At 35.9% G+C, this 25,141-nt stretch overlaps 1 protein-coding gene and 1 pseudogene across 11 annotated transcripts in view; one reads left to right on the top strand and one right to left on the bottom strand.

The window, feature by feature from the left end:
- DMD (dystrophin) overlaps positions 1-25,141 on the bottom strand; it is a gene marked incomplete at its 3' end in the record, with an annotated part of 2,106,393 nt that overhangs the window by 1,029,276 nt on the left and 1,051,976 nt on the right. The gene's annotated exons all lie outside the window — the stretch shown is intronic.
- Positions 12,666-14,961, top strand: LOC311602019 (histone acetyltransferase KAT2A-like; annotated as a pseudogene). Its single transcript has one exon. The product of its transcript is annotated as a histone acetyltransferase KAT2A-like (transcript).

Raw genomic sequence — 25,141 nt, forward strand, 5'->3', positions numbered from 1 at the left:
CTTTTACTGACAGCATTGCCGACATACTGGTTGTCAGGGTCTTCCTCCAAATATAAAGCTGGTTCAAGCGAAGGGCTCTGTTCCACTTGCTCCTATAATTGGAATTATCTTTCCTCATGTCATTAACTGAATGTTTCCTGTTTCTCAAAAAGGTCTTAAAATTACATTTTCATGAAGCCTCAAAGTGGTTTTCATGATTATATCCTTTAAATTTCTGCATAGTATCTTCTATCTTCTAAATAGTCTTACTGATTAAATATGAGCTTCTGGAGACCATTACTCTTTTTTTTATCTTGGAAAGAGGGGCTAAGATATTGTTAAGAAAGTGATGGAAATTCAATATGTGTACACATGCATTTATCTTGGAAGTGTAGGCTTCTTAGTGGTTCATATGAGGTATTAAGGATGGATATTAAGGTGTGAATTAATTTTTCCTGCCATCAAGGTATTCCTAGTCTGGTAATTATGACAACAACATATAAATAAAAAAGTCAGCACTCAAGTAAAAATCATTTGATTTAAAAGCTAAGTATTACTATAACTTTTTTATAGAAAAGAGTAATAATACCAATGTAGTGCAGATGCTAGAGTCAGACAAGAATTATTGTACATTAGTTGTTAACTGAGTATAAAATAGGAGGCAAGGGATGAATATGTTAGGCAAGTACTTGTTTCACAAAGCATTCTTATCAATAATGACTTAAAGAATTAGGGGAATAATGGGAGGTCCCCCTTTTCTGAAGAGAAAAGGAGAAAGAGCAGATGGGGGAGGGAAAGTGGGGATGCCTGGAAGGAAAGGAGACTGGAAATTGTGGTCAGGTATAAATAAATAAATAAATAAATAAATAAATAAATAAATAAATAAATAAGAAAACACATGTGTTAAACAATGATAAATTTTCTGACATCCATATTCATTTTTCATTGCTTATTCAAATATTCATCTATACATTAAACGTACCTCTCAAAAATAACTCATGAAAATTGTTCAATGTCTTTGCAAACTTTTATATTCCTTTTATAAACTCAATTTTTCATTAGTTTATCCAACAAACCATTTTTGAATATTTATTATTCTCTTAGTTCAATAGAGTGCAGTGTCCTCTCCCTTTGCAAATGATTCAGAAATTGAGAAAAAAAGTGACTGTTTTCTCAGACTCTATCCTACATTCATTCAACCTTGTCTTGATTTCTCTACTTCTTGCATTGTTACTACCACTAATTTGGATAAGATAATCCTTATGCTAAAATTACTCAGTCTAATTCTCCCTTCAGATTTTGTCTTGTCTGAACATTTCTGCATGTTTCATCAAGAGATTTTATCCTGAATTAACATCTGCTTCATGACTTTTGTAAACTTTCCAGTCCACCAATGCCTTCCTAATCCTTTTCTCAGAAAAAAATTATAACTTTTGAAAAGGCACCAAAAACACCAGATGATTCAAGATCTAGATTCTCTGCAGCTTGGTTTCTAATTGCCTTCATTCCAAATATATCCCACTCTTTCCTCTTTTCTTTCCTTAAATGTCTGAATTCTTACTATTAGGGATCTGCATTTTCATGGGGTATTTTTTTCTGCTACCCAACTATTTTGTGTATTTTATTATCTAATATACATCACCTTCTGTTTAAATAACCGTTATTCAGAGCTTTCTGAGTCTCTACATATCAAGTAATTTTCACCTTTTATTTCATTCTCTGTCATCTTTTACATTCATCCCTCTCTTTACTTCTTCCATGTTTCTATTCACCTCCATTGCTTTCTCATCTTATGAAGCTCATCATGGATAATTGTTTACAAGATGGCTGACATGGAAGCTGTGATTATTTTACTTATATGTATATTTATCTACATCATCTAGTTATAAGTAATACTAAAATGGAGAGAGATGGTTACCTATTTGTTGGATGAATAGTTATGATATAAAATGAAATAATATAAAGCAATAGATTGAGAGAAATAAGTAGATAAGTGATGAGAGACACATGATAAATACTTTGAGAAATATTGTGGGGGTTGTAAATTTGAAAAAGAAAGGGCAAAGATATTGGGAGAATGGCACAACCATCAGTATAAATGAGAAATATAAAAATGGAAATAACATAGAGGATGTTAAAGGGTACTGAAACATGTTGGAATAATTGAGCTTTTGAGACCTACAAATTAAAACACCATTTTCACAAATGTGAGGCTCACTAATTCTCTAAACAAAATTTCTCAAGATCAATTGTTACAATTAAGTTGAATAAAGTAATTTTTCTATACACCAAGAATACTCATTTGAAATCTATTAATAGGTTTTACTATTGTTTAAGTGTCAGATATATATGCATTTAATGTATAGTCATTTTTTATAATAATTATTCACTTAATATACATCTATGGTATAAAAATATATCTGCATATGATCAGCTTGTTATTATAATCAAGCAAATTAATGTACCTATCCTAAGAAGTTAAGTATTTATTAAGTAGTAAGGACAGATATAGTATAATAATTTAGTAAAAATATAAATATAATACAACATGAATAGACATATTCCTCATATTTTGTTTTAGTTTTTATTTTACCTTATTTATTGAGAAGATTCCATCACATATCTTGAACTGGATTTACCTTTTTATACTCCTGACTCTACCTCTCAAGTTATGGTATTACCAATTGGAATCATACTTTTACAATTTTAATTGTAATATTTGTATTAGCTTTTTGTGAATTTATTTATTTATTTTTTAAATTGATTAATAAGTTTAATTCCATCTACAATACCATTACCCATGTAGCATTGCATTAATAGGCAGGGATGAAGATCACTATGGTTGTGAATTTATTTTAAGCATACAAGTATGTTGATAATGTTCACCTCCATATTTTCCAAATTCCTTCCAGATCCTCCCCAGCTCCATTCACTATTTTTTCAGTTAACTTTAATCATGTCTTCTAAGGTGGTCCCCATGTCCAAATGCATTCTCCATTGCACTCTTTTTTGCCCCTCCTTTTTCCTTCTTCTTCCAGTGTCAAAAACCTACAGCATGAATAATTTAATCTTGCAAATTTACTTTACATTATTTAGGATAAACTAAATGAAATGCTTGTACTATCATGGAAGCTTCTCTTTTTATTTATTTATTTTTAATTTGTTCACTTTACATGCCTATTGTAACCTCTCCTATGTCGCCTTCCAGTCCCAGCCTCCGTCTCCCATCCCCCTCCACAATTTCCTTAGTTCTCAAAAAAAGGGATCCCTTATCTCCTATCGTCTGACCTCAGCCTATCAAGTCTCATCTGGACTGCCTGTATCCTCTTCCTCTGTGGCCTGGGAAGTAGTGACCAATGAGTTAGCACCAGAGTCCATGTAAGAAGTAACCCCTACTATTCATACTATGGGACTCACAAGGAGACTGTGCTGCCTATTGACTACATATGAGCAGAGTTTCTAGGTCCTCACCATGCATGCATGGCTCTTGGTTGGTGCATCAGTCCCCGCAGCACACCCCCACTTCCCCTGCCAGAAATTCTAGTCTCCATTTGACTCCTTGAGGAGCTCCTATCCACTCCAGGTCCTTTTATCTTTCAATTCTTCCATAAGACTCTCTGTACTTCACCCTGAAGCTTGGCTGTGAGTCTCAGCATCTACTTTGATTCCCTGCTGGGTGAAGTATTTCAAAATACCTCTATGGTAGGCTCCCATCCTGTTTCTTCCCTTCAGCTGCTTCCGTTATCTATTCTATTTGCCCTTCTGAATGGGAATTAAGTATTCTCCCAAGGGTCCTCCTTGTTCTTTACCTTCCTTATGTCTGTGTATTGTACTGTGGTTATCCTGTATTATATGGCTAGTAATCACTTATAAGTAAGTATATACCATACATGTCTTTCTGGGTCTGAGTTATCTCACTGAGGATGATCTATTCTAGTTCCATCCATTTGCCTGCAAATTTCAAATTTTCCTTGATTTTATTAGAAGATGATGCTCCAATGTTATAAAGAGTTTTGAGTGACTGTTCAGGCATTCAGACAGCAAACTGTCTCCGTCATTTTTTCGTTGTTGTTTTATTTTGTTTTAGAAGCTGCTAACCTGCACTTCCTGTTTAATTAGGTAATTAATTTTATTTCTTCTCGAGTTCCTAATGGGGTTGGAGACCAGATAGTTTAGCTTTACAATTAAGCTTACTTGTTTAGGAGTTAAGAAATTTTTATGTCTAGAGGTTTTAAGTTGATAGAAATGAGATATAATAGATATTGATTTACATTCAGAATTTTAGACTCACCAAGATAGGAAATATGTTTTCTTCAAGGTTGTCAAATACAAATAGCCAAAACACTATGAATATAACATTTATATAATTACTAATTGTTTTCTGGTTCTTCTTGCTGTATGTAGTTTAATATATATGCATATATATATATATTGTGTGTATATTTGTGCGAAAAAGCATAAATGTATAGGTTAAAAAGTATTTAAACATAAATAAAATATTGTTTTTCAAAATAAAAATAGATGAGTAGTATTCCATTGTGTAAATATACCACAGTTTCTTTATATGTTCTTTGGTTGAGGGACATCTAGATTGTTTCCAGATTCTGGCTATTATGAATAAAGCTGCTATGAACATAGTTAGGCAAATGTCCTTGTTGTATGGTGGACCATATTTCAAGTATATACACAGAAATGGTATTGCTATGTCTTGAGGTAGAACTATTTCCAATTTTCTGAGAAAATGTCATAGTGATTTCCTAAGTGGTTGTTCAAAGTTGCACTCCCACCAGCAATGGAGGAGTGTCCCCTTTCTCCACATTCTTGCCTTATGTTCTGTCACTTGAGTTTTGGATCTTAGTCGTTCAGATAGGTGTAAGATGGAATCTCATAGTCGTTTTTATTTGCATTTCCCTGATGACAAGGGACTTAAGCATTTTATTAATTGTTTCTCTGCCATTCTATATTCTTTTGTTAAAAATTCTTTTATTTCTGTATCCCATTTTTTAAGTAGGATCATTTGGTTTGCTGGTACTTAATTTCTCGATTTTTAAATATGTTTTGGATATTAGCTGTCTATATGGTTGGTGAAGATTTTCCCAGCCTGTAGGCTGTCATTTTCTTCTATTGACAGTATACTTTGCCTTACAGAAGATTTTCAGTTTCATGAGGTCCCATTTATTATTTATTCATCTTAGAGCCAGAGCTGTTGGCATTCTTATCAGGAAGTTGTCCTCTGTGTGCCAATAAATTCAAGGCTCTTCCCAATTTTTTTATTCTAACAGATTCAGTGTGTCTGGTTTTATGATGAGGTCTGTGATCAACTTTGACTTTAGGATTGTGCTGGGTGATACATTTTTCTACATGTGGATGTCCAGTTAGATCAGCACCATTTGGTGAATATGTTCTGTTTTTATTCATATGTTTTCGGTTTCTTTGTCAAAAATAAGATGTCTATGGATGTGTGGATTTATTTCTGGGTCTTCTATTTGATTCTATTTGTCCACTTGTCTGTTTCTATGCTAGTATCATGCCATTTTTTATTATTGTTACTCTATAGTATAGCTTTAGATCAGGCATGGAGATACCTCCAGAAGATCTTTTGCTGTAGAGAATTGACTTAGGTATTTGGAGTTTTGTTTGATTGATTATTTGATTTTCCATATGAAGATGAGAGTTATTCATTCAGGGTCTATATAGAATTGTGTTGGCATTTTGATGGGAATTGCATTGAATCTGTAGATTGCTTTTCATATGATATCCATTTTTACTATGTTAATCCTCCTGGTCCAGGACCATGGGAGATCTTTTCATCTTCTGATGTCTTCTTCATTTTCTTTCTTGAAAGACTTGAAGTTTATTTCATACAAGTGTTTCTCTTCCTTAATTAGAGTTACACCAAGACATTGTATGTTTTTATGTCTATTGTGAAGGGTGTTATTTCCCTAATTTCATTCTCAGCCTGTTTTTCTTTTGTATAAAGGAAGCCTACTGATTTTTTGAGTTGACTTTGTATCCAGCCACTTTGCTGAAGGTGTTTATCAGCTGTAGAAGATCCTCAGTAGAATTTTTGGTGTCACTTATGTATATTATCATATTATCTGAGAATAGTGATATTTTGACTTCTTCCTTTGCAATTTGTATACCTTTGATCTCCTTTAGTTGTCTTATTGCTCTAGATGGGACTTCAAGTAGTACATTGAAGATAGATAGAGTTGAAAGCCTTCTCATGTCCCTGATTTCAGTGGAACTGATTTAAGCTTCTCTCCATTTAGTTTGATGTTGGTTATGGGTTTGATGTATGTTGTCTTTACTATGTTTAGGCCTTTTCCTTGTATCCCTGATAGCTCCAAGACTTAACATAAATGAATGTTGGATTTTGTCAAATGCTTTTTCAGCATATAAGTAGATGATCATGTGCCTTTTTTCTTTAAGTTTGTTTATATGATGGATTAGATTGATGGATTTCTGTATTTTCAACCACTTTGCATGCCTGGAATTAAGCCTACTTGGTCATGATGAATATTTTTATGTCTTCTTGGATTTTATTTGTATGTATTTTATTAAGTATTTTTGCATAGATATTCATAAGGGCAATTTGTCTGAAATTTTCTTTGTTGAGTCTTTGTGTGGTTTAGGTATTAAGCTGACTCTGTCCTCATAGAATCAGTTTGTTAATATTTCTTCTGATTATTTTTTGTGGAATAGTTTGAAGAGAATTGATATGATCTCTTCTTTGAGGGTATGGTAGAATTCTGTACTGAATCCATCCAGTCTTGTGATTTTTTGGTTGGAAAAATTTTGATGACTACTTCTATTTCCTTAGGAGACATAGGATTATTTAATATGTTTACATGATCTTGATTCAATTTTGGTAATTCATAGATATCAAGAAAATTGTTCATTTCGTTTAAATTTTCAAATTTTGTGGCATATAGGCTTTTGAAGTAAGACTTAATGATTCTTTGGATTTTCTCGATGTCTGTCTTTATGTCTCCATTTTCATTTCTGATTTTGTTGATTTTAATACTCTCTCCCTCTGCCTTTTTTTTTAGCTTAGCTAAAGGCTTGTCTGCCTTGCTGATTTTCTCAAGGAACCAGCTCCTGGTTTCATTGATTCTTGGAATTGTTCTCTTTGTTTCTAATTTATTGATTTCAGCTCAGAGTTTATCATTATACTTGCAGTAATGTATGTTACCACAAACAGTAGCTAATAGTATAATTTTCTCCATTCTTGGTAATGATTTAATCACTTTTACTTTTTGCTAATACCTATCCTGAAAGGTATGAAATATCTCTTTGGTTTGATTTAAAATTGATGTTTATTCTACCAAATGTGCAGACTTCAATGTTGGGATTCAAGGAACATATAACTGCAAGAAAATGTGAGAGTGCCAATGACATACAAAAGTTCTCCATTAATTAAACACCAAGAGAGGAAAATTTACGAATTATCAGAAGAGAAAAGAAAAAGGAAAAAGTAAGCAGCAAACATGTAGAACCTATAAGGTAATATTATTTAAAAAAACATACACAATTGCTTTTCAATAATTTGCTTGATAGAATAATATCAAAAGAACTCAAGTTACCTGATTCTTTTGGATGTGGTTTAATATAGCAGAGGGATACAATATTATTAATGAGTCTAGACTTTCCAAATAAGAAAACATAGGTAATAGGTAGGTAGTACATCCTTGAATTACAGAATCATAATATTGGAGGTACAGTAATGTCTTAGAAGTTATATATGGCTTATAATGGCATTTTGTTGAATCACCTTATGCTGGATTTTAATTGAAGAAAATTTTAAGCTCTGCTTTACGGAAAAAAAAAACTGGTGATCTCTAAGATCATCAGAGATTGTCCACTAAACACAAGGAGGATTACAAATATACCATTAAGAAATTTCAGTAGCTTCACATATATTACTGTCCAAATGAAGATCTTTTTTATTTACATAGATAATGAGAAGAAAAAGTACCCTGGAAATGATTTGTGTTCATCCTGAGAAAGTCACTCTAGACTCGTCCAACAGTCCAATAGATACAAGAAGACAAATAAGAATGATCATCTTTCCTCCTTACTATGTATGCAATATTGTGGTTTTTTTCTTCTGATAACAAAGAACAAATCTTGTCTTCTACAAATTACAACAAATGTAAACAACAGTTTCAATCTCATTTGCTTTATTAATTTTGTCCTGGGAACTACCTAGACAGCCACACTTTTCCTTACATGCTATATATAGTCCATAATATGTATGTGTATGTAATGAAGGGCAGGCATATTGACTTAAGTGGAGTCATGACCAAGAAATATAGCTAATCAATAAGGTAACAGTTTTTAATTTGTCCTAACTTCCCTGGAAGCATCGATCCCATTGGATATATTTCCAGGAGCAGGTTATCTGGATGATATGATCTATCTATGTTCAGGGTTGTAAAGGACCACCACACTGATTTTGGTAGAGCTGCATCTAGTTTCCATCTCGCCAGCAGTGAATAAGTGTTCCCCTTTTGTCCTGTTTGTTTTAGCCCCTGGCAAAACTTCCTCCATTATACTCTTTCTCTTTCATCCTCTCTAGAGTTTTCCACTACCAAAGCCCTACAGCAAAAATAATTTTGCTACTGCAAACATATTTTACACTATTCATGTACAACCAAATGAAACAATTTCAATATCCTGGACCTTCCTCTTTAACACAGAATTATTTGATAGATAATTTTACATGCATGTCTAATTACATATCTCTACCTATAACTCCATATTTCAGAACCTCTGATATTTTCAAACTACATTGAAATTTACAAAGTTATTTTTATAGCACAATATTATTAAACTTCAAGGAAAAATCTAGGTGCAAGTGGATTCTGAAGGACTTTTAAGACTTCACATAAAACTCATAGCCTTAGGAATAATAAATAATCATATAAAATCAGACATGTCATCCAAATGTATATTTTATTGGGGCAGGATTTACAATATAAAGCACATGAAACATTATATCTGGCATATTATAGTAAGGTCATGAATGAACGATGCAAAGAATAAATGAGTCAGAAAATATGGGTGAATTAAATAAGCATTTCACATTAATTGTGGTGTCATGAAATTATAATTTGGTAAAGCTGTAATATATATATATATATTAAATAATAGGTAGTTTCAATCTTAGAAGTCTAATTTAGAAAAGCAATAGTATTAACAGTTTCCATAAATCTATTGTCTAAATAGTTTTATCTTTTTTAATTTTCATAAGAATCTTGAATGAGATTCTTTTTGCAGAAGAGAGAATAGGATCTTTAAACAATATGCACAAAAGATGAAGCCAGAGTTAAAATGCAAGTTAGTTTAATTTGAGATAGATGATTTTTTTCAAATAACTCTACCCTCAAACTCTAGATTTTCCTGTAGATCACAAAATCTTCCACATTATCAAAGATGTCATCAGTGGCTTGGTCTCTAGTCAGGTACCAACTGAATACAGATGTAATTTTTTGCACTTGAGTGAGGTCACAATAGTCTGATTGTGTTTTCTTTAAATTTACTCAGAACCTGTTTGAATGAGGTTCTTTTTAAAAATAAACTGAAAAAGTTTAATTGCCTGGGTAAACATTGCGTTAAAAGTTGAATTTGTTTAATGAAAGGAAATTTTTTATTTTGATATATTCATTAAAATTAATAATATCTGTACAAAAATCTTTAAAATTATAGTTATGCTTTTCAAAGTATCATATTTAGTGAGTACTGTCTTTTGACCTAATTCTCAAAATGCACATACATACACAAATATCTGAGAAAAAGACACACACACACACAAACACGCACACAGAGAGAGACATACAGAAAAACAGAGACACAGAGAGTCAGAGAGAGACAAACATACACAGAGAGAGAGACAAAGAGAGAGAATGAGAATTTAGGATGTAAATTTACTAACTGGATGGAGGGTACACCAATTTATGTATGTATCAAGACAAGGTTTATATTTTATATGTTAATGCTTTACTTTTGACATTTGGAAAATAATATAATTTTTATAAGTATACAGCACAGCTCTGAACTACAAATGAATAGAAATTGAATTTTTGAAAAAAATAACACATAAATATCCTATTAATCATATTCTATCAAATATAAGTAGAAGGCTGACTGATTATAATTTGATACATGCTTCTAACAAACATGTGTTAACTTACTGATCAAAAATCTCAAAATATTCTTATTCATGTAAATTCTGAAAATAATTCTGGAAAAAATATTATTGTTTACCATTCTTACAAAAATATAAAAATATTATAATATTATTACTGGTATATATGAATGTGTAGATATGAGAGAGGGAGGGAGAGAGCACATCACATCGTACATGTAGATATCATAGAAATAACTTGCAGAGACTGTTCTCTTTCAACGTTTCGACCTTTAAGGGTACCCTTGTTTGACCTTAGTCCTCAAGCTTGCCATGCAGTACTTTTTCCCACTGAGGGATTGTGTTAGATCTCCCTTAAAAATTTTAATCTGTACATAAATTTTACAGTGCACTTGTATGATTCAAGGCACATCTTCATACAGACATTTAAAAATAAATACATATGTTGGCACTTGGCATACTTTGTTGATCAACTTTCTGTTGCTTCTAAAACAATAATATGAACATAAATATACTTATTTTTGTCATTCTATGAAATAAAAAAAGGTTTGAATTGATGAATTTTTAGAACTATCTATAAAAGCATATAACTGGTCAACACATACATTTTATAAGAACTCATAAAATATATTTTAGTGAAAACACATCTACAATGAATTACATGAAGGTTGACAATTTGTACACTTACAGAACACTGTTATTAGTTTTATAATTTGGAGTGTTTTAGCATGAATGCCATCTATACTTCAATTTTTAAAGATATAAGAACTAATTTTTATTATTTATGTGGTCAGAGAGGAATTGAAATAATTTCATTATAGTATTACAGTGCTGTCACCTTTTCCATTTAGTCTATTTTATGGTATGTGTTAAATGTACAGGGTTATTCATTGTTAAAGCTCATTTATAATGACCTATAATGTTAAAGCTCAGTTAATATATTATGAGACCTTCTATTCAGGTTTGGCTGAAAGTTGCAAGAAACCACAAGATTCATAACCAGTTATATTTCTTAGTCTTAATTATCCTTTTGTATGCTATACAAGCAATAATGGAAAATGAGCAGATGGCACAGAAACTACAGGCGAGAAAATAGTTCCAAACCACATATCCTTCTTGTGCAATTCAGTTTAGTAAATAATGTAAAACAAAGTACATATAGTTTCAGTTATGCATGCCTAACTCCTTATAAAATCTTCATGTGTCTTCCAGTTCTAAAACCTCTAGTGTGAACAACGCTGTTTAAGAACTTCAGAGTCACTACATATCATATGGAATATAACTTTGTGAGCTAGTAATATAGCTCACTTGGTGGAGTGTGTAACTAGCATGCATGTAGAAGGCTCCTGATTAGCCCCCAAACTCTGTATAAACTGGGTGTGGTAGTGTATACCTGTAATCTTAGCACTTGGTGGGTTTGGGAGCATAAGACTCAGAAATTCAAAGTCGTCCTTCATAATATAACTCATAATTAGATAGCTGTGTCATGAAATAGCACATGTTTTAGTTCTTGGCAAATAGTCTTCCTGGTATTTGTTCCTAAATGAAATTTCAAGCTTTATTCCCCTCACCTCCTAGACTTTGAATTTGTTTGTTTCAGCATAAAACAAGTCAATACCAAGAAGCCTACCACATGTTGGAGAGTAACTGTGTCAGAAATCAGAGTTCTCATTTTCGCTCATAATCTCAGTCATCTCCATGTCTCTCATCCTTTTCACCCTATCACACTAGCTGTACGATAGACTCATAGGTTAAACTTGAAAGAATAACTGAAGTTCAGTGTATACCCATAGGAGGTGGATTACATAAACATGGACTGACACATGGATGTTGGTAAATCTTTGAGTGTTGGCATAATTCTAATGTGAAGGCAAGATTTTTAAATTCACTATTATAATCTAGATTAATACAATCTTACAAGAAAGAATAACAGAAATTCTCTCTGTTTAATATATATATATATATATATTATCAGTAGGAAAAGAAGAATGTTACTTGAATAAAATAAATGTAAATTTTATGCTTTTACTTATCAATATTAAAAATTCATTTAAATAAAAGTGATGTATCAAAGGAGTTCAGGTCATCCACTGCTGTATAGCTAATCTGAGGTCAATCTGGACTATAAGATAACTTGTCTCAAAAAAATGGAAAGAAGAGTAAACAACTTAGCCTAAAACAGCAGAATAATACTAATAAAAAGAATGTAAATCACAAATATGCCCCAAAATGTATAGCACAGGAAAAAAAAACCAAAATTGTTAAAAAATGTTGTATAACACTCTTAATTTTATAATTTACACAGTAGAATGCATCTTTCCTCTCAAGACTCAGGAGTGCAGTAGGTTTTTATATCAGAGATATTAAAATGTCTAATAAGACTGAATTTGTCATGAAAATATGTGACTCCTTCACACAGTCCGGCTTCAGCACCTACTCTGGCTCCTATTCCAGCCCCAACTCCTGCCCCCAGCTGCAGAGGGGGCAGAGTTGGAAGTGGGGGACCAGGGAGTGGTGGTGGGGGGATCTGGCTTGATCTGGCCTGAACCAGCAGCAGCGTGCTAGCTAGATGAAGGCACAAGTCCAGGGGCTGCCATGTGCCAAGAAGCTTGAGAAACTAGGGGTCTTCTCAGCTTGCAAGGCCAGTGAACCCTGCAAGTGTAATGGCTGGAAAAATCCCAAACCACCAGTGCTACATGGGCCTTTAGTAGCCAGCTGCCAACCTGAGCGAGCTGTGCCATAGCTGTGATGACCCCTTGGTGGACCATGTGTCCCACCTGGAGAATATGTCAGAGGATGAGATCAACCAGCTCTTGGGAATGGTAGTATATGTAGAAAATCTATTCATGTCTGTTGACAAGGAGGAGGACATGGACACCAAACATGTCTATTTCTACCTCTTCAAGATCCTGTGGAAATGTATCCTGCAGATGACTAGCCCAGTGGTAGAGAGATCCCTAAGCAGCCCTCCATTTGACAGGGCTAACACTGAGCAGGGTGTACTGAACTTTGTGCAGTACAAAGCTAGCCACCTGCCCGCCCCCGCACCCCCCCTGCCGCCCAGCTTGAAAGCAGCAGACAATGCTTAAGCTCTCAAAGATGTCCCTGCTCTGCCTTAACTACTGGAAGCTGGAGACGCCTGCTCAGTTCCGGCAGTGGTCCCAGTTTGAGGATGTTGCAACCTACAAGGTCAATTATACCAGATGGCTCTGTTACTGCCATGTACCCAAGACCTGCAATAGCCTTCTCAGATAGGAGACCAACCATGTCTTTGGACAAAGTCTTCTGCGGTCCATTATCACTGTCATCCGCTGGCAGCTATTGGAAAAATTTCGCGTCAAGGACAAACTGACGCCTGAGAAGAGGACCGGTATCCTTACTCACTTTCCCAAGTTCCTGTCCATGCTTGAGGAAGAGATCTAGGAGGCAAATTCTCCCATATGGGAGTCTGGTTTCACCATGCTACCCTCAGAGGGGACACAGATTATGCCCCGGCCAGCCACAGTCAGTGCAGTGGTTATTCTCAGCATGCCCATCTTCTGTCCCACCGTGGGTGGAGAGAGCAACAACCCACTGAGCCTAGATTCCATGGGGGCTGATTCCGTGCTAACAGGAGAGAAGAGGAAGCTTCCTGAGAACCTGACTTGGAGGGTGCTAAGTGGCTCCGTGTGATGGGTGATATTCCCATGGAGCTGGCCAACAAGGTGATGCTGACCATCACAGACTCTGCTGCCATGCTGGGGCCTGAGGCAAGCCTGCTTTCAGCCAATACAGCCCAAGACAAAACAGCTCATGTTGAGGCATCATCAAATTCCATCCTATTGGCAACTCTCTGATGCCCAAGGCCAACTGGCAATGCAGCTCTGGCTTGTGGCATTGCAGAATGTCTACTCCCAGCAGCTTCTATGAGTGCTCATGTACTATATTGCCCGCCTCGTCTTTGACCCGAAAGATAAGACTTTTGGCCTTGGTCAAGGATGGGTGGATCATCGATGAGATTTGCTTCAGCATGTTACCCACACAGAGCTTCACAGAAATCGTCTTCTGTGCTGTCACCTCAAACGAGCAGGTGAAGGGTTATGGCACCTATCTGATGAGTCACCCAAAGGAGTACAACATCAAGCACAGCATCCTGTACTTCCCCACCAATGCTGATGAGTACGCCATTGGCTACTTCAAGAAGCAGGGCTTCTTCGAGGACATCAAGGTGCAGAAGGGCCTCTATCTGGACTGCATCAAGGACTATGAAGAAGTGACGCTGATGAAGTGTGAGCAGAATCCCCGATCCACTGCATGGAGCTGTCCCATATCATCAAGAAGCAAAAAGAGATAATCAAGAAGCACAGATCCGCAAGGCTACCCTGGACTCAACTGCTTCAAGATGTGTGTGAGGCAGATCCCTGGGGTGAGTGTCCCTGGCATCTGAGAGACAGGCTGGAAGCCATTGGGAAAGGAGAAAGGCAAGGAGCTGAAGGACCCTAACCAGCTGTACAGGACCCTCAAAAGCTTGCTGGCTCAGATCAAGTCACTGCCAGCACCTGGCCCTTCATGGAACCTGTGAAGAAGTCAGAGGCCCCTGACTTTCCCATGACCTGTAGACCATGATCGAAAGGTTGTGCAGTTGCTACTACATGACCCAGATGCTGTTTGTAGCTGGCCTGCAGCAGTCATTGCCAACTGCTTGGGTGTACAATTCTCCAGACAGCGAATATTGCTGCTATGCCAGTGCCCTGGAGAAGTTCTGCTTCAAGTTCATGGAGGGGTGGCTCATTGATAAGCAGTTCGCAGCTGGGATCTGTAGTGTCCACCTCCATCTCATCACATCCATTTGAGTGTTCCCGGGCCCCTTTCTTCCTGGCTCATCACGAGTAACTCCAACCAGGGTCCACAGATCTTGCAGACTCTTCAGCCTGCAGCTCTGTTCCTGCCTTCATTGCATCCGACCTTGGGAAGATGTCTGGTCTGGAGCCAGCTCCTTGTAGAATGTCTGGTGGCCAGGGGATGAGCTGTTCAGCCTTGACTTTATAGAGCTCTGCAGGATGTGCGTTCTGAGCCTCAGTCAGGGAGCTGTTTCCCAGGGCCAGGACTGTTCCCTGAGTAGCTGTGGGATAGAAACAGCCCAGACTGGAGGAACCCTGAAGGCTGTGGCTTGTCCCTCACTATTTTTTCCATCTATCCCCCAGAACTGGGAGCAGGAGGACAATTCATTCCATGGCATTAATTCCTTGGAGGGAACAATAGAGGTTAAAAAGAAAAAGAAGAAGAGAAACATCTGGACCTATTACATGAGTTTTGTTTCTGTTCAGTTATCATGACACATATAAGAAAACATAGGAGTATATTTTATGACTCCATTTGATAAATGTATAGATATGTTTGTGTCTTCTTTTTCTTACTGTTTTTTCTCAAGTTCGTTAACTCTTTTTTTTAATTTTTTAAGGAAAATTTACCCACTACTTTGTGTGTGTGAGTGTGTGTGTGTGTGTGTGTGTGTGTGTGTGTGTGTGTGTGTGTGTGTTGCAATATATGCACTTTGGTCACTTCTTCAAGTTTAGTTTACTTGGAGGATTTATTAAAGGAGTATAGACAATCAGTAGTGGCATGAATGTCTGGAATTTTTACTTCTGAAATCAATATAGTGACTGGAAACACACTGTTTTTAAATGCTCAGCTGGGGCAACATCTAAGGGAAGGAAGCAGTGGGGGTAGCTGCACAAAAACAAAGAAAGCCCACAGTAATCATGCTACTAGGAAAAATATCAATGGATATGATTTCTCAGTCTAATTCTTTTGTTCTCTAATGTCTATATATCTAAAGAGAACTCAATACTAGTATGAAATTTCTTCTTTAAAATAAAACTTTACTTAAACCCAGAAAGTTCAAGGTTCATTATCAACAGGCCTAAAGCTTAAGGGACTATTAAGGGAAAAATAATCTGAAACTTTTTTGAAGAAGTATGCCACAAATCGATATTTTTTATACACTTTGAAGATGGTTCCCTTACTTTTCAACTTTCATACTTTGGAGGCAGAGGATATATATGTTTATATTCTCTCTGTTTTAAAAATAAATTGTTTCTAATTTTGGCATCTTTTTAATAGAATTTCCTATTGCAAATGTCAATTTTTATAATTGACCAGGACCGCAGCAGTCGGAAAATAGAGGAGACAAGAGTACAAATGTCATTCAGGGTCATCTTGTGTGATTGTATTACAGGAAGGCATGACATCTTTGGTATTTTATTTCTTAAAGGCATTCACTTCCACCATTACCACCTCTCCCTCAGGAAGTTGGAGCCAGAAGTGATCTAGCAGTGAGAATAAAAATGAAAAGAGAAAACTTTCTTTGTGAAAAGATTTACACATCTTTAAAGGGCTACATATGTCTGTTAAAATTATTCCAGAACACAGTTCTCTGAAGGGTAGTAACTATATCCAAGTAAATTTCTGCTGTGAAAACACCAATATGAAGCTCATGGGATAATTTGATGACATATGCTGCCAATGAATTAAGATTCATTTTAGTGCAAACATTCTAAGAAATAAAGAAAAGTGGCTGTTTCTTTTTTTAAATTTTATTTCATTAATTTCTTCAGATTATGTCTCAATTGTTATCCCATACCTTCTATCCTCCAGTTCCTTCCTCCCTCCCACTTTCATCCTGTTCCCCTCCCCTATGTCTATGACCGAGGGGGACCTCCTCCCCCACTATACAGTCATAGGCTATCAAGTCTCATCTTGGTAGCCTGCTTATCCTTTCTCTGAGTGCCACCAGGCCTCCCCATCCAGGGGACATGGTCAAATATGGGGCATCAGAGTTCATGTCGGAGATGGTCCTCTCTCTCCAATCAACTTTTCTAAAACACAATTTCTGTGTGTGTGTGTGTGTGTGTGTGTGTGTGTGTGTGTAGGAGATGTGTGAGTATATGAGCATGTAAATGCTGTAACCAGATCCTGATGCCCGGTATCATATTCATCTGCTTTTCGCTTTATTTACTTATTTGTTTGTTTATTGGTTTAGAGATAAGAAATCTTACTGAATGTGGAGCACATTAATCCAAAGAACTCCAGACAACCCCCTCTGCCTCCTCAGAAATTTAGTTACAAATGGGCATCACAGCACTTGTTTTTGTTTTTTGGCTGTAATATGGATTCAAGGGATCAGATTCAGGTCTTCATGTTTGAATAGCAAATACTTTATCAACTGATCCATTTTCCAGAACCAGACGCTCTGTTTTGTTTCCAGTCTCAATTCAACATAAATTTCTGGTGAAATGAGGTGATATAAATTGAATTCACTAAAGTGCTATTCAAATCTGTTTGTCACCAAATGTAAACAAGTTTCAATGATGTACTACTGGATTTTTTAAATGATTGAAATGCAGTTGGATAATTCAAAGGAATTAAGCTGAGATGCGGTAGCTGAGGCAAGCTTGATAAACAGAGAAGGAACAAGCAAATTGCTTAGCAGTGATTCTCAGCTTTCTTCATGCTACAACCCTTTAATACTGTTCTCGGAGTAGTGACCGCTAATCACAAAATAATTTTTGTTGCTATTTCACATATGTAAATTTGCCTCTGTTATACATTGTAATGTAAGTAACTGTTTTCTAATGGGCTCAGGTGATTGACTCCTGTGAAAGGTTCATTTGACAGGAAAGGAGTCACCATCCAAAGACTGAGAACCACTGGCTTAGAGTCTGCATTACTGTGATCACTGTATCTTGTGAGCATTCTATAAGGAAAGATAAGAGAGACCCAAAGCCAGATCGGACCAATATGGATGACTGAACCAAGTACTAATTATTCTTTGCTTCATTATGAAGATTCCCTATATCATGACTCTTTTAAGTGTATGCCCTTACTGTGGATCAGTTGATACCATCTAACGCACCAGAAAACCCCACATATGAATAGAAAAGTTAAATAACTGTACTCTGTGAAAACCTTCCTATGTTCCACAGTTTGCTGTAATCTCCTCTCTGCAATTTATCAACTCATGAATAATCTGCCTTTTGCTAAAGTTGGTTCACAAACCTAGTTTTCCAGGCTTGGAGCAATGTGATTTTCTCTTTAAAAGCCCACAGTCCTTCATGGATGCATGCTTCTATATAGTTACAACATTTGCTGTTACTTACTCTGTTACTTCTTTGATTTTTATTGCGCAGAAACTCTGGATTGACCTGTCTATATGTAATCTGACTTTCAGATCTCGTTAGTCCTCACTAACTAGTAACAGACTGTAAGTATTTCTACCAATAATGAATTATAATATTTTATTGAGTGGGAAATGTTTCCTAAAAGACAAACCAAATCAATCACAGTCGTAGTTTGTTTATTGAATAAATATCTATATTTACTATGAATGAAGATTGTTTCTTTTGTTTATAATCTATTAATTAGTCTTCCTTTGTTATTTTAACATTTTTTATAGTTATATTTGCTATAAATAAGCTTTAACAATAATTTAAGTCACTGTGCAAGTTTCAGGTTTTAATTTTCATCTCTTCTTAAATTTATATATAATATTTGGTACTGTAAATGACTAAGTATGAAATTTTATGTACATATAAACGTATGTTATAAACCACAAGTAAACAACCCGTTGTATGATATCATTTATTAAGCCAAAGGAAGCAATTTGTGAAAAATGAAGTGCCTTAACTTAAACTTAAACCATAAACTTAAAACCATATCATTTCCTAAGAATATTTGGATTAAACTGCTTTTAAAACCATCAAAAGCTATGTGATTGGAATTGCACTAAATTCAAAGGTTAATCTGGCAGGCATTTCAACTTTAATGTCACAACTGTCAAATCCCATTGTTACAAGAATATATGCCAGTACTACCTAAGCTTTTGTCCCTTTTTCTACTTTCTTATGATATTTCCTCAGGAAACCTATGTAATGTTATCCATAAGCATATTACTCTATAATCCACACTTTAGCATTATTGTAAATGGGATAATTTTCCATTTGTGCTTGTAAGCTCTTTATGTAAACTCTGCCTGCCTTCCAGAGGAGGCCTGCCTGACCCCCAGGAACACCCAAACTAGGCACCTTCCAAGACAATTCTGTACCTTTAGGATCACCCTAGAGCCACACATACCAGCAGTGAGCTGTGCTATGTCCCCTGAGCCCCATTGTCATGCTCAAGTCTCTGCCTGCCTCTAGAGGAGTCCTGTGGGCCTGGAGAGGCCCTGTGAGAACACCAAGGAAGGGGATGCAGTCTATCCAGATGAGACCTGATAGGCTGAGGTCAGATAGTGAGGCAGAAGGGCCCCTCCTTTTCAGAGGTCTAGGGGAAGAAAAGAGGGCAGAAGAGGGAGGAAGCACGGGAACAGGAAGATAAGAGTGAGGGGATTACAATCAGGATGTGATGTAAATAAATTATAATTAATTTTTAAAATTAATAATACATTCTGACTACTAGTCAGTCAGGATGTAAAACTCCTCCTGATGCCCATCACTGACTCATTCCTCCCTCTCTGTACTTGCATCCACCCATCTTCAGGCCCATGTCAGAATGACTAAGATCAAAAAGTAAACTGACAATAAATGCTAGCAGTGATGTGCTGGTGAGAGTGCAAACATGTAGAACCCATTATGGAAATTAATTCGACAATTTCTCAGAAGACTGGGAATAGTTGTACCTCAAGACCCAGCTATACCATTCCTGGCATAGAGCCAAAAGATGCTCCACTATACAACAAGGACACTTGCTCAACTATATTCATAGCAGCTTTATTCCTAATAGCCAGACACTAGAAACAACCTAGATGTCCCTGAACTGAGGAATGGATTTTTAAAAAGTGTGGTATATTTACACAATGTGATACTACTCAGCTATTAAAAACAATGACATCATGAAATTTACAAGCAACTGGATGGAAGTAGAAAAGATTATCCTGAGTGAGGTAATCCAGACCCAGAAAGATACACATGGTATATACTCAGTAATAAGTGGATATTTAGTAGAGGACAGTTATAGTAAAGGATAACCATGTAACAATCCTCAGACCCAAAGAAGCTAAATAATGAGGAGGAATCAAGGGTGAATACTTAAATCTCACTCAGAATGGGAAATAAAATAGACATTGGGGGTACATGGAGGGAAAGAACTGGGTGGGAGGTGGGAGGTGGGTTGGTAATAATAACAGGAAATAATAGTGAATAATAGTGAATAATAGTGAATAATAACAGGAAATAATAGTGAAGGGAGGACAGATGGAGAGAGAACTTGAAATTGGTGTGGGTCAAAGCACCTCTGGGACAATCCATAAACTTAGGACAAGGGAAACTCATAGGAACCTATGAGAGTGACCCTAGGTAGCATCAAGCGATATGGAACCTGAAATGGCAACTTCCTGTAAACAGACAAGACTTCTGGTAGAAGAATTGGGACACCAAGCCACACACAAAACCTTTGACCAAAAAAATTCTCCTGCCTTCAAAATTGTTGAGGATAAAAATGGAACAGAAATTAAGGGAATGGGCAGTGACTGGCCCAATGTGAGACCGATTCTATTAGCAAGAGCCAACTTCTGAAACTATTAATGATATTTTGCTATATTTGCCGATAGGAGGCTAGCATAACTGTCCTCTGAGAGGCTTCACCTGGCAGCTGATGGAAATAGATGCAGAAGACCCACAGCCAAACATTAGGTGGAGCTTTGAGGAACTTTGTGGAAGAGGGGAGGAAGGATTAAAGGAACCAGAGAACTTAAGGACACCTCATGAAAACCTACAGAATCAAATAACCTGGGCACAATGCAGCTCACACAGACTGAACCATCAACCAAAGAGCATTCATGGGCGTGACCTAGTTTCCCTACAAATATGTAACAGACATGCAGCTTTGTCTTCATATCGTTCCCCTAAGAACTGGAGCAGAGGCTGCCTCTGCCTCTGTTATCTGCCCTTGGATCCCTTTCCCTTAATTGTGCTACTTTGACTAGCCTCAATAGAAGATGTACCTAGTCCTGTAGCAACTTGATATGCTATGGCAGATTGATATCATGGGAGGCCTGCCTTTCTCTAAGGAGAAAGATAAAAGGTTGGGGAATGAGAGGAATTAGGGTGGGCTGTGAGATGAGGAAGAAGTGGAAGCTGTAATCAAGTTATAAGATAAATTAATGAGAAAAAATATATAATTGAAAGTATTGAACTTTATATATCTGTTATCCAATCTTTTAAAAATATTTCCAGAATTTCATTTCACATTTTAATTGAATGCTTTTAGTGTTCTCTGTATACCACTGTCAGTTTAATATTAGTTTTTTATTAATTTTGATATAATAACTGTTTCTTTTGTTTCTGACTCATTTAATACATTAAGAAAACATAAAAACCTGACATCTTCAAGAAATAATATTTTGATATTTATCAAGGTTGGCACTGGTGTGTGCTAGCTTTGGGACAGCAAATTACTGAAAATGCTGTATTTTAAGCTCTTATTTTTGTAAATTAAATTTTATTAAAAACACATGAATTTTAAGGATTGTTAACTACTTCAAGCTACAACCAAAAAATGAAGTATATGTGACAGAGGAGTCCTGTTTCAAGAACTCTGACACATTAACAATTTGAACCATTGTAAAAAAAGAAAACAGGATCAGTGAAATGACTTAGCAGGTAAAAGTGCTCACCACCAATGTTGAGAACCTGAGGCAACGGCAATCCCAGTATCTACGTGGTAAAAGGAGAAAACTGACTAATGTCAGTTGTCCACTAACGACACATACATAGATACATACATACATACACACACATACACACATATGTGCATACATACAAATATAGACATACACACATGTACACACACATGCACATACAGACACACCAAAAATTAAAGTAAAAAATAAAATTAAAACCAAAAGCAAAACCAAAATCAGACAATCTTTCATCCTCATTATTTTTCTATGTACTAGGCATATATCTAGGTTTTTAATTTTCTCTTAAATGATCTTATGCTGGTTTCAAAAAGAGATTGTGAAGGGCTGGAGAGAGATGACTTAGGATTTAAGAGCACTTTGTTGCTCTTACAAAGGACCCAGGGTTGACTCCCAGCATCCATTTGATGGTTAATAATAATTCATAACTCTAGTTCAAGGGAATTCAGCATTCTCTTTTGACATCCATGAGGACCAGGCATGCACATGGTGCACATATATGCCTGAAGGCAAAACATTCTTAGATATAAAAAGTTACATCTAAAAAAACTTTTTGAAAATTGAAAATCAAAGAGAGATTTGGGGATTATTTTGAGATTTCTTTCTATTTTCATTTATATATTTTCTCACTTTACAGCATGATCAAAACACATTTCCTCTTCTCCTGCCAGTCCCACCTTCACAACCTTTCCTCTAATTACGCCCTCCCCTTCTCAGAGAACGGGAGGTCCCCAATGGGTACTAACCCACTCTGGCACATGTCTCAGCATGACTAAGTGCATTATTTCCCTCTGGGGCCAGACAGGGCAGCCCAGTTAGGGGAGAGGGATTCAGAAGCAGGCAAAGGAGTCTGAGACAGCCCATACTCCAGTTGTTAGGGAACCCATATGATGTCCAAGATGTACATCTCCTACATATGTGCAGAGGGTCTAGGTCCTTCCCATACATGTATTTTTTTGACTGGTGGTTTAGTCTCTGTGAGTCCCCATGGACATGGTTAGACTATTCTGTAGGTCTTCTTTTGGTATCTTTGATGCCTCTAGCTTTCTCAATCCTTCTCCCTACTCTTTCTCAAGGCTCCCCAAGCTTCACGTATTATTTGGCCCTGGCTTTCTAAGAAGCCATGACTTGAAAAACAACAAAACAAAAGAAAACAAAAGCAGAAAAATGTAGGGAGAGCAAAAGAAAAAAGAATCTTAACAGTCTTTGCATACTCAGAGGGGCCCAGAAAAAAAAAGGGATTTCTTTCTTTCATACAGAGTGAAATCCTAGTCATACTTTTCTGTTGGTAAAACTAGGGAATTACAAAATGCAGTTGTGGCCAAAGATCATTTACTCTGTAAGTTTTATAGCCAGGATTTCAATCCCCAAACTCCATATGAGCTCAAGCTGCTAGCTAAAACAATTTTTGTACTAGTACTTAGTCAATTTTATTGTATTTGATCATAAGGCACAAATATATAGCATAGTGTAGCTTCCTTAAATGTCATATCCTCAGAATTATTTGTCCATGCAAATTGTTTTCTGTCAGATATGATTCTTTTTCTTGAAGGATATTTGGCAATGTATGGTATATTTTTATTATTCTATGAGGGAATGATACTGACCTGTAGTAGATCACACTCAGGAACATAATCAAACATGTTAAAATGTATAGAAACATTGCCGTAGAAGATTTAGAGACAGATATTTAGAGTGTCGTACACACTTTACATGGGCAGTTAATGTGAAATGTATTTAATTATCCTTTCTTATTTTTCACCACTAGATAAGCAATCCATGCCATTTGATTTTCTTTATGATATATATCCTTAGTGAATTCCACAAGTGAAACATCACACCACACATTCTAAGTATAAGATGAATGAATGAAAAATAAACAAATCATTTCTGACTGATGCCAAATATTTGAGACTATTATGTATTTCTAAGCATTTAGTAAACATTATTGTCATCTCCTAACTAGCCAAATTTATGTCTCATGTGCATTTCACCCAACGTTTTTACAGTTATGCTTCTGTGCACAGTCACGAACTGATTAAATGATATTTTCTACAATTAAAAACAAATTTATACATGTACATCCTGTGGTATTTATGACAAAAAAGAACAGGGATAGAGTTTAGAAAACTCTGATACTTAAAATTTTCCTACCTCATGTTTGTACTGATACCATTTTTTCTTTTTGTTTACTCAAATAATTTTTTGATCATCTGCATGTGTTCCTGGTACTGGGTTTCATAATGGCACTTTCATTCCTACTTTGTTTTTTTGTTGATCATCTTTCTGATCCCTCTCTCCTAATCTTCATACCTCTTTCTTGAGCCCTGCCACTCCTAGAAGATATTTTTCCATTTTCATCTAACTTGCTTCCTTCTCTGATTTTGCTGCACTAAAGTCTTCCAAAGCTCTCCAACTTTGTCTAGCTATATAGGGATAACTGTAGGCAAAGCCCTAAAACACAGCTCCTGGTCTCCTTGTCTTCTTCCCTTTGAAATATGAAGACTTATTCATACCATTAGCTTGGTATCTTTCAGTCAAGCCTATCATTTTTATTATTTAAAAAGAAGATCCCATAATGAAGGCTTTCAAACTTCTACAGGACCTTGGATTTCACCGCTTCCATTCACCAACAAATTTCATAAACCCACCTTACTATCTTCCAGGGCCTCACTTCCCATCGTCTTGACTATGTGCAGATATCTAAAATGCTACAAATTCCACAATTACTACAGTCACCAATTCCTTCTAGAAAACTATCAGACAGCTCCTGATTGAGTACTTTGTAGCTACAACTCAGTGAATCTGGGTTTGTGTATCTCTTGAAACTACTTACAATTAAATTATACTCTTAGCTGTATAACAATCCTTCACATGTTTGAAGATAGCCATTACATTTCTTATTTTCCATAGTAAACTTACTACTCAGACCCTTTGCTCATTAAGTGATACCGCTGCAAGGACTCTTAATCTCTAAACAACATTGAGTTTTTCTGTAAGCGAAAAGCATTTTTATGAGATTTAAGTATTTATTGATTTTTATCACATATTTAAGTGACGGAACATGGGAAAACTAAGTGAGAATAAGGGACTGTGGCTCAATGTATTACTTATTCTAATGTATACTGATAAAGTACAATGGTAGATTTACAGAGCACAATTACAGGATTATACGAATTCATTTCCTCTTCTTAACTAAGAATTCACTAAGAAATAAAATAAATTACTGATTTTTACAAATGAGTTTATACAGCCAGCAATGTGACACATTTCCTATAATGTCAATAATTGGTAAGCAGGAGAGGTAAGGTCAATGTAAATTTGAGGCCAGTCTGGTT

The sequence above is a fragment of the Acomys minous genome (assembly GCF_964271855.1).
Source record: "Acomys minous genome assembly, chromosome: 7".
In the NCBI taxonomy this organism is placed as follows: Eukaryota; Metazoa; Chordata; class Mammalia; order Rodentia; family Muridae; genus Acomys; species Acomys minous.